General features: G+C 35.9%; 1 non-coding gene across 1 annotated transcript; it reads right to left on the minus strand.

Moving 5' to 3' along the window:
* Positions 1-721: 721 nt before the first annotated feature.
* On the minus strand, positions 722-828 carry LOC121214286 (small nucleolar RNA R71). The gene has a single exon (XR_005909870.1). It is a non-coding gene; the product is annotated as a small nucleolar RNA R71 (small nucleolar RNA).
* Between the last annotated feature and the right edge of the window lie 8085 nt (positions 829-8913).

Here is an 8913-nt window from a genome sequence, read left to right on the forward strand (position 1 = left end):
TGTATACTTGCACAATTTGCATATAATTTCACACACGTCAAGCTTTTGGTGCCGTTGCTGGGGACTGGCAATTTGGTGTAATTGGGTTTGGTTATTTTACTTAATTCTATTAGTTTTATTTAACTTAGTTTCATTTAATTTCTATAGGTTTGCCAGTAGTGTATGAGAAGAGGTTTTCTTGCTAACAATGAGTATCCTTTTCACCTAGAGATCGAGAAGAGGTGTGCTAGAAAGTGAAAAGAACTGAGAAAAATTACTAGAAATGAGAATGATCCTGGTCTTAACAATAATCCAAATGGTCCTGGTCTCAATAATAATCCAAATTGTTAGGATGTTAATCCTTCTATTTGGCAGGTGAGAGATGATCGAGACAGACCCATTCGAGAGCATGTTGTTCCAATTTTGGATAATTTGAATCTATGGATAGTCAGGCCACAAATACAAGCTCAAAAATTTAAGCTAAAATTGGTAATGTTTCAAATTTTGCAAACAATAGGAAAATTTAATGGATTACATTCTGAAGATCCGAGGTTAAACTTAAGACTTTGCCTTGAAGTTTGTGACTTGTTCACGCATCGGCCAGAGACTTAAATTGTTTCCTAATTCTTTAAGAGATCGTATGAGAGCATGGCTAAATGCTTTGTCGTCGGGGACAGTGACATCATGAAATGACGTTTGCTAGAGGTTTTTGCTATGCTATAATCCACCAAACATGAATACCAAGCTTAGAAATGATATCATATCTTTTCAATAGTTAGAGGATGAAACATTATATGAAGCTTGGGAATGATTGAAAGATTTAATTCGAAAATGTCTGATGTATGGATTTCAACACTGGACACAGATTAAGATATTCTATAATGGGTTGAATGCACATACAAGGATGATAGTTGATGCTTTTGCCAATGGTACTTTATTGGATAAATCTTATAATGAAGCATATGAGATTTTCGAAAAAATTACCAACAATGACTATTAGTACCCTACTACAAGAGTTGGGGCGCACAAGGGAGTTGTTGGTACCATGGAGCTTGATGTAATTACTTCGTTGATAGCGCAGGTATCTTCTTTAGTTAATATGGTCAAAACAATGAAGAAGCCCACTACAACTCAGGAGATGAACTTAGTAAAACTGTTATGCATTTATTATTGCGAAGATCATGTGTTTGATGAATGCCTATCAAACCCAGCATCGGTATACTACACGAGTAATTTTAATCGAGATAATAATCCCTATTCCAACACTTACAATTCGAGGTGGAAACAGTACCCAAATTTTAGTTGGAATAATCAAGGTGCAGGGAGTCCACACAATGTTACTAGACAAAATATCCTCAATGCACCGCCCGGTTATAATCATCCTATGCCAAAGAAAAATGCCCAACAAGGTGACGTATCATCTTCTAATTCTATTGAATCTTTATTGACCGGGTATATGGCCAAAAATGATGCTATGATTCAGAGTCATGCTGCATCTCTCCAAGCTCTTGAAAATCAAGTGGGGCAAATAGCAAACACTTTAAATTCAAGGCCACAATGAGCATTCCCAAGTGATACTTAAAATTCGAGAACCCAAGGGAAGGAGCAATGCAAGGCCATTACTCTTAGAAGTGGGACTCAGTTCGATAAAGTTATTCAAGATGGCACGGAAGACGAAGATAGATTTATTTTCAATCAGGAAAAGATCTCAAGCCTACTGAACGATGGACATCTCTTGAAAAGGGTACACAGAGAAATGTTGTGACAGAACTAGATCATGTTGCCAACAAAAATACCACAGCAAAACATTGTCAGCAACATGAAGGACGACCACCTTTACCTTTTCCTTAACGATTCTAGAATTATAAATAGGATATTCAGTTGAAAAGGTTTTTAGATGTTTTGAAGCAACTCCACATCAACATACTGTTAATAGAGCTTTGGAGCAAATGCCCAATTACGTAAAATTTATGACAAATATACTGTCAAAGAAGTGTAGGTTGGGAGAGTTTGAGACTATTTCTCCAACTAAAGGGTGCACAACAATGTTGATGAATAAACTACCTCCGAAGTTTAAGGATCTAGGGAGTTTTACTATCCCATATTCAGTTGGAAATCATTATGTTGGTAAGGCGTTATGTGATTTAGGAGCGAGTATAAATCTAATGCCTATGTCTATTTTTAGGAAGCTAAGAATTGGTAAAGCAAGACCTAGTAATGTGACTTTGCAATTAGTTGATCAATCCTACGCCTATCTAGAAGGTAAAATTGAGGACGTGCTAGTAAGAGTAAAGAAATTTATCTTTCCTGTTGATTTCCTTATTTTAGAAGTTGAAGCTGGTCAAAATGTGCCAATTATTATTGGAAGACATTTTCTTGCTATAGGTAGAATTCTATTTGACATACAGAAAGGTGAACTGACCATGAGGGTAAATGATTAACAAGTTACTTTTAATGTTTTTGTTGCTTTGAAATGTGCAGACAAAAATGAAGAAAGCCATACCATTAGTTTGATAGAAAAAGTAGTAGAGGAATTTACCAGACTTTGCCATAACAATTCTGATAGTAACAAAGACTTATTAGAAAGGATTGATGAAGTAAGTTTAGAAGAACTCGGTGAATTCATGGAAACCAAAAAGATAATGGAGAGACTAGGGAAAAGGTTTGACTATTTGGATTTATCGAATCATTTGTTCAAGCCTCCTAAACCTCCTATAGAGGAACCTTTTACATTGGAGTTGAAACCTTTACCGCAACATTTAAAATATGAATACTTAAGACATAACAGTGCCTTGTCGGTTGTGATTTCTACAGAATTAACCTCCAAACAATAGGTCAAGTTGTTGGAAGTCTTGCGATGATTTAAGAAGGCTTTAAGATGGACCCTTGCTAATATAAATGGATTTAGTCCTGTGTTTTGCATGCATAAAATCTTGTTAGAGGATTTCCACAACAAGTCTATTGAGCAGCAGAGAAGGTTGAATTTGATAATTAAAGAAGTTGTCAAGTAAGAAATTATCAAGTGGCTTGATGCTAACATTATTTACCCAATCTCAGAAAACTTGTGGGTATGCCCTGTACAATGTGTCCCCAAAAAAGGAGGGGTCACGGTGGTTAGCAATGACAATAATGAGCTCATACCAACCGACACACTCACGGGATGGAGAGTGTACATGGATTGTCTGAAGCTTAACAAGGCAACAAGGAAGGACCATTTTCCCTTGTTGTTTATTGATCAGATGTTGGACAAGTTAGCACGGAAAGCTTTCTACTATTTTTTGGACGATTACTTAGGGTATAATCAGATTGCCATAGCTCCTAATAACCAAGAGAAGACAACTTTTAGTGTCCATATGGTACTTTTTCGTTTAGACGGATGCCTTTTGAATTATGTAATGCCCCGGTAACCTTTCAGCTTTGTATGATGGTCATATTTTTGGATATGGTGAAGAATTTCCTTGAAGTTTTCATGAACGATTTCTTTGTATTTGGCAACAATTTTGAAGATTGTTTGAAAAATCTGAAATTGGTTCTGTGTAATATCTCATTTTTCAGTGGTGTCAGAATATTGGTTTTAAGACCCCAAATTCTAGTCTGTTGGTTTGTAAATATTATTTATATAATATTACGAGGTAATTAAAGTCGTATTAAAATTTTGGTAAAGAAATTTTAATCTTTACTTAGTCAAGTCTATAAAATGGACTAAATTTTAAAAGATGCAAAACTTAGTAATTAGTGAATTATATTAACTTAATAGCTTAATTATTAAATGAAAGGGGACTTAGGAAGCAATTAGCTCATAAGGTTTATTGATGGACAGTTTTAGGCCTTTAAAATTGTTCAATTTTAAGGTTATAATAGAGGGTAAAGTTGTAATTTAACAAATTAACTGAAGAATAATAAAACATAAAATTTGGCTATTATCTTTTTCATGTTCTTCCACCGAAAATCAAAATGGAAAAGTCACCATTTCTGGAGCTTAAAGTTCGACCATTAAAGCTCTTTGCATGTAAACTTGTTTCGATTCCATTTCTTATATTTTTTATGTTTTTATGATTGTTGCAACCTTTGTTTTTGAAACTGTTAAAAATTTTGAATTTTGCCATTGTTGAACATTTATCTTTTTTATGTTAATGATGAGTTTGGAGTCTTGGCTGTGATTTTGGATTTATTTTGTAAGTGATTTTTTTGTTAGTTTTAGTAAAAGGATTAAATTGTTAAAATGTTAAAAACCTTATGGTATAATGCTGAATTAGTGATATTTTAGGGACTAATTTGAAGCCTTAAATATTCGCTGGATATGGTGATTTTCAAATGTGGCTAATTTGAAGGTTTTCGGGTTAAAGGACTAAATCACATAAACTGTAAAAGTTAAGTGCAATTGTGTAATTTTGTAAATAGAAGGGTACAAATTTTAGAATTTATAAATATATGAAATTTAAGCTAAGAAATTAAATAAATTATATTTTAGATCAAGATTATATTGATATACGGGTAAAAGGAAAAGTAGCAGAGTAGTCCTTGAACTTCTACAACCATTGCAATTTAGCCTAAGTAAGTTCGTAGTGACTATTTAGCCTAAGTAAGTTCGTAGTGACTTTCTTCTTATTGCAATTAAATTGTAAAATTAGGTTTATATTCATTTTTAGTTTGATTATATATTTGATATAAGGAAAGTTTAGATTGTTAAATAGATGAATGAGAAATTGAGGAAAAATATATAATAGTGGAATTTTATTTGTACTTTGGTACCCTTGAATGCACATACGTGCCCCTGTTTGTACTTCAGTATCCCTGACTGCACTTCGGTGCCCCTGACTTCACTCTGGTGCCCCTGATTGCACAGTTGTGCTCCTGACTACACTTTGGTACCCTTGATTGCACATTCGTGCTCCTGATTTGTGACAGCCCTAATGTGACCCTAGTCGGAAAGTGGTTTCGGGACCACAAGACCGAGTCGTAAAATAATTAATTGCTATATTCTATACTTATTATGTGTGAACATGAGTATGTGGAAGTTTCATTCCCTAATTTTACCAATTGCATGAGAAATTGTTAATAGGGATCGATTTGAGACATGGTGAAAATATGATAGTCCAATTTAAAATGGTCTATTAGTGCATGTACCAAAAAGAGTGGACTTGCATGTCAAATAGACCATTTTTGAATGTGAATGGCCGGCCAACATACGCATGCATTATGGTGTTCCCTTGTCTTCATTTTTTTATATTTGGTGGGAATTATGTATAATAAATTTATATTAGTAAGTGGTGATAAAAACAAAGTTCCATCATCTTTTCTATCATCTTGCCGAAACCATAAGGAAAAGAAAAGAAAAATGGAAGCTAGGACATTCGGCCAAGTGAGTTTATAGATTAAGGTATGATATCATGTGGTTCTTTTGGCATTTTTTTTGTGAAGTTGAGTTGTTTTGATGCTCATAACATGACCCATGTGTTGATTTTTGAGTTGTGTTGCAAGAAACCTTTGGTTATGTTCTTATATGCCAAATTGATGATGTTTTGTAGTATGTGATTTGAAATGGTTATAGATGAATATGAACTAAGAAACATGTATTATTGAGTAAGTAGAAGATAGAATGGGGTTTAAATGGGAGGTTCATTTGATTTATTTTTGTCCTTGTATGAAAAGTGGTTCTTTGTTAAGGCCGAATGAGTCATGCTAGATTAGTTGAAAAGAATATTCATGTTATGAGGTAATTTGAATAATTGACGAAACATGGAAGGAAGGGCAAGATTTATAAATTATGTTTGAGGGTGAAAGGAATAATGAAAGTTGTATTAAGTTTAATGTGCATACTTTAGTCTAAGTGTTGAGGAGTATTCGGCTAAGATAGTTGAAATGTGGGTGTTGCCGATTTTTAAATTTAGATTATGGGAGTGGCTATAATGGGCATTAAGATGTTGAACTTAAGAAATTAGAAGTAAATGAACTTGATAGTATTTAAGAGATAGAGGTGATAGATTAATGTTGCACATTCGGCTATGGTTAGGCATGTTGATGATCTTATCTTGATTTAGATAATTAGGCATAAAAGGGTGGTAAAGGGGATGAAATTGTCGAATGATTAGTTGGGTAACAAAAGAAGCATTCGGCCATCACTTGAGAGCTTGTGTGATGTTGGGTTTAAAATTAGCAAAGGTAACTTACCTAATGCATGTGCATGTGTGATTAGATTTTTGATGATATGGTAGTTGCATGAGGTTATTAGCCGAATATACTAACATACATATACATGTGAAATTGGATTGTAAATATTTAGCAAGGTGGTTAAACTAGTTAAATTATTGATTAAGCTCAAGGAGTTAAAGGAGGTGAATCGAGCAAAGGCAAAGAAAAGGTCATCGAGTAGCCGAGTTGGAACCGCCTTACCCAACACGAGGTAAGTCATTAAGCATATAGTTGGTATTAATTCAAATGGTCATAACGTTTACGTAATGATGCTGAATGGAATGAATAAATATATATATGCATGTACGTATGTGATGATGAAAGTGTTGAATGAAAAGAAAAGAGGTGAGATGTATTGAGTTGTTGATCTCGGCACTAAATGTGCGAGTATAAACATTTATGACCACGAGATTGGCGCTACGTGTGCGGGTTTAAATTGTGCAGCACTAATTGTGCGAATTGACTATGTAGCACTAAGTGTGCGAGTTTGACTATGTAGCACTAAGTGTGCGAATTGACTATGTAGCACTAAGTGTGCGAGTTTGACTATGTAGCACTAAGTGTGCGAGTTGACTATGTAGCACTAAGTGTGCGAGTTTGATTATGTAGCACTAAGTGTGCGAGTTGATTATATAGCACTGAGTGTGCGGACTTAATATATATTCTTGAATCATTATGGACACTAAGTGTGCGACGCTATTGAGTCGATCACGGACAGCGGATCGGGTAAGTGTCTTGAGTTCATGGCTAATAGGTGCTATGTCTATACTTGGTGTTGAGCTTGGTAAGTTTGAACCTATGTGACAAATATACTTGAAGTCACGTACATGAAATTTATCGTAGAATGGGTGAAAGGCCGTTTAGTTGTGTGTTTGTAACGAAAATAAAATGATTTATGAAAATGCCTCGAATATCCTATTGATGAGTATGTGGATTGTGAATGCATAAATTGGTATGAAATTAAACCGATAGGTCGGAGGAACTATGGTATGGTTCGGAATGGATGGAGTAATTAGCCTCGTTCCATTTTGTTTTCTCTTGTGATAATGTTATTGATGGATGGTAGTGCATAGCTTATGACTTACTGAGTTATAAACTCACTCGGTGTTTCCTTGTCACCTATTCTAGGTTTCTTGGACACATCTCTTTTTGCGTGGTCGGGCCGTCATCGAAGTCATCACACCGGATAGCAAGTTTTGGTACTTTCTTCTTAGTCGGCTTAGGAGAATATTTCGGCATGTATAGGCTATTACGTTGTGTTTGAACTTTAGTATGTAAACTTTAAGCCATGCGAAAATGGCATGAATGTTCGATTGAGTTGGATCAAGGAGTAGGCATGAAATGGACCTAGTTACTTTCGTAACAGATGCTGGCAGCAGCAGTGACATGAGATTGAAAAATCACTAAAAAATAGTAGGAGTGGAATTAATTGATGAATAAATTATGTATTCGAAGCTCGATGAGTCTATTTTCATATAGAAGCAACGAAAAGATCATATGACAGTATGTTAAGAGATATTCAGGTTCTCGTGAGACAGGGCCAGAACGGTTTCTGGATTCCCAGTTCCGACTTTGGAAATTCATTATAAATCAACCAGAGATAATTAGGAGCCATATCATATATGTATAGATTCCTCTCTGAGTCTAGTTTCTATAGAAACAAACGGCATCAGTGTTGAAACTCTATGCAGGGAGATATCCAAGTCGTAATGCACAAAGGTCAATGTAGTCGATCCCTGTAACATGGGAGACTTTGACTAATAAACTGTACTAATTGGTCTCACCAAAAATTCTAGAAAAAAATGTGTAGACGGGCATATGAGTCTATTTTCAGGGAAAATTTACGGAACTGGATTTTGAGTTTCAGAACTCGAGATATGATTTTTTTAGCGACTAGTACGCAGACTGGCAGCTTGTCTGGAAAATTATTATTTTTAAGTGGGTTGAAGTCTGTTAACACCTCGTGTTCGACTCCGGCGACGGCCTCGGGTTCGGGGTGTTACATTTGATTGGTATCAGAGCTATGGTTTAGTCGGTTCTAGGACTACCATAGCACGTATGAGTCTAGCTATACATGCCGAATGTTAATGTTTAACTGTGTGATGACTTCTGACGGTTAAAATTTATGTTTTGATTAGTAAATGGATCCCGGTGTAGAGAGAACCTTGGCGGATGACATTGAAAGTGTAGCGGCTGCTCCTGCACAAGGGACGCCGCCTGTTGAACCTCAGTCATCTGCGAATAATCAAGGTGAGGGGGCGAAACAAGCCTTCTTTACCATGATGAATGAATGGGTCGCGCAGTATGCCCGAACCAATCCGGCTGTCCAACAATTCCCGAATTTGAATAATCCACCCCCGGAGCCAGTAATGCCATCAGTTACTGATCCTGTGAGGCTAAGTAAGCCACCTGTAGACTTGATTAGGAAGCGCGGGGCTGAGGAGTTCAGGGCCATAGTTACTGATGATGCTGAAAGGGCCGAGTTCTGGCTTGATAACACCATTCGGGTGTTTGATGAACTGTCATGCACACCCGATGAATGTCTAAAGTGTGCTATATCCTTGTTGCGGGACTCAGCCTACTATTGGTGGAGGACCCTGATTTCCATAGTCCCAAACGAACGAGTAACTTGGGACTTCTTTCAGACGGAATTTCGAAAGAAATATATTAGTCAACGGTTCATTGATCAAAAGCGTAAGGAATTCTTGGAACTTAAGCAAGGCCGTATGACAGTATCTGAAT

Source organism: Gossypium hirsutum, chromosome D01, assembly GCF_007990345.1.
Source record: "Gossypium hirsutum isolate 1008001.06 chromosome D01, Gossypium_hirsutum_v2.1, whole genome shotgun sequence".
Lineage (NCBI taxonomy): Eukaryota > Viridiplantae > Streptophyta > Magnoliopsida > Malvales > Malvaceae > Gossypium > Gossypium hirsutum.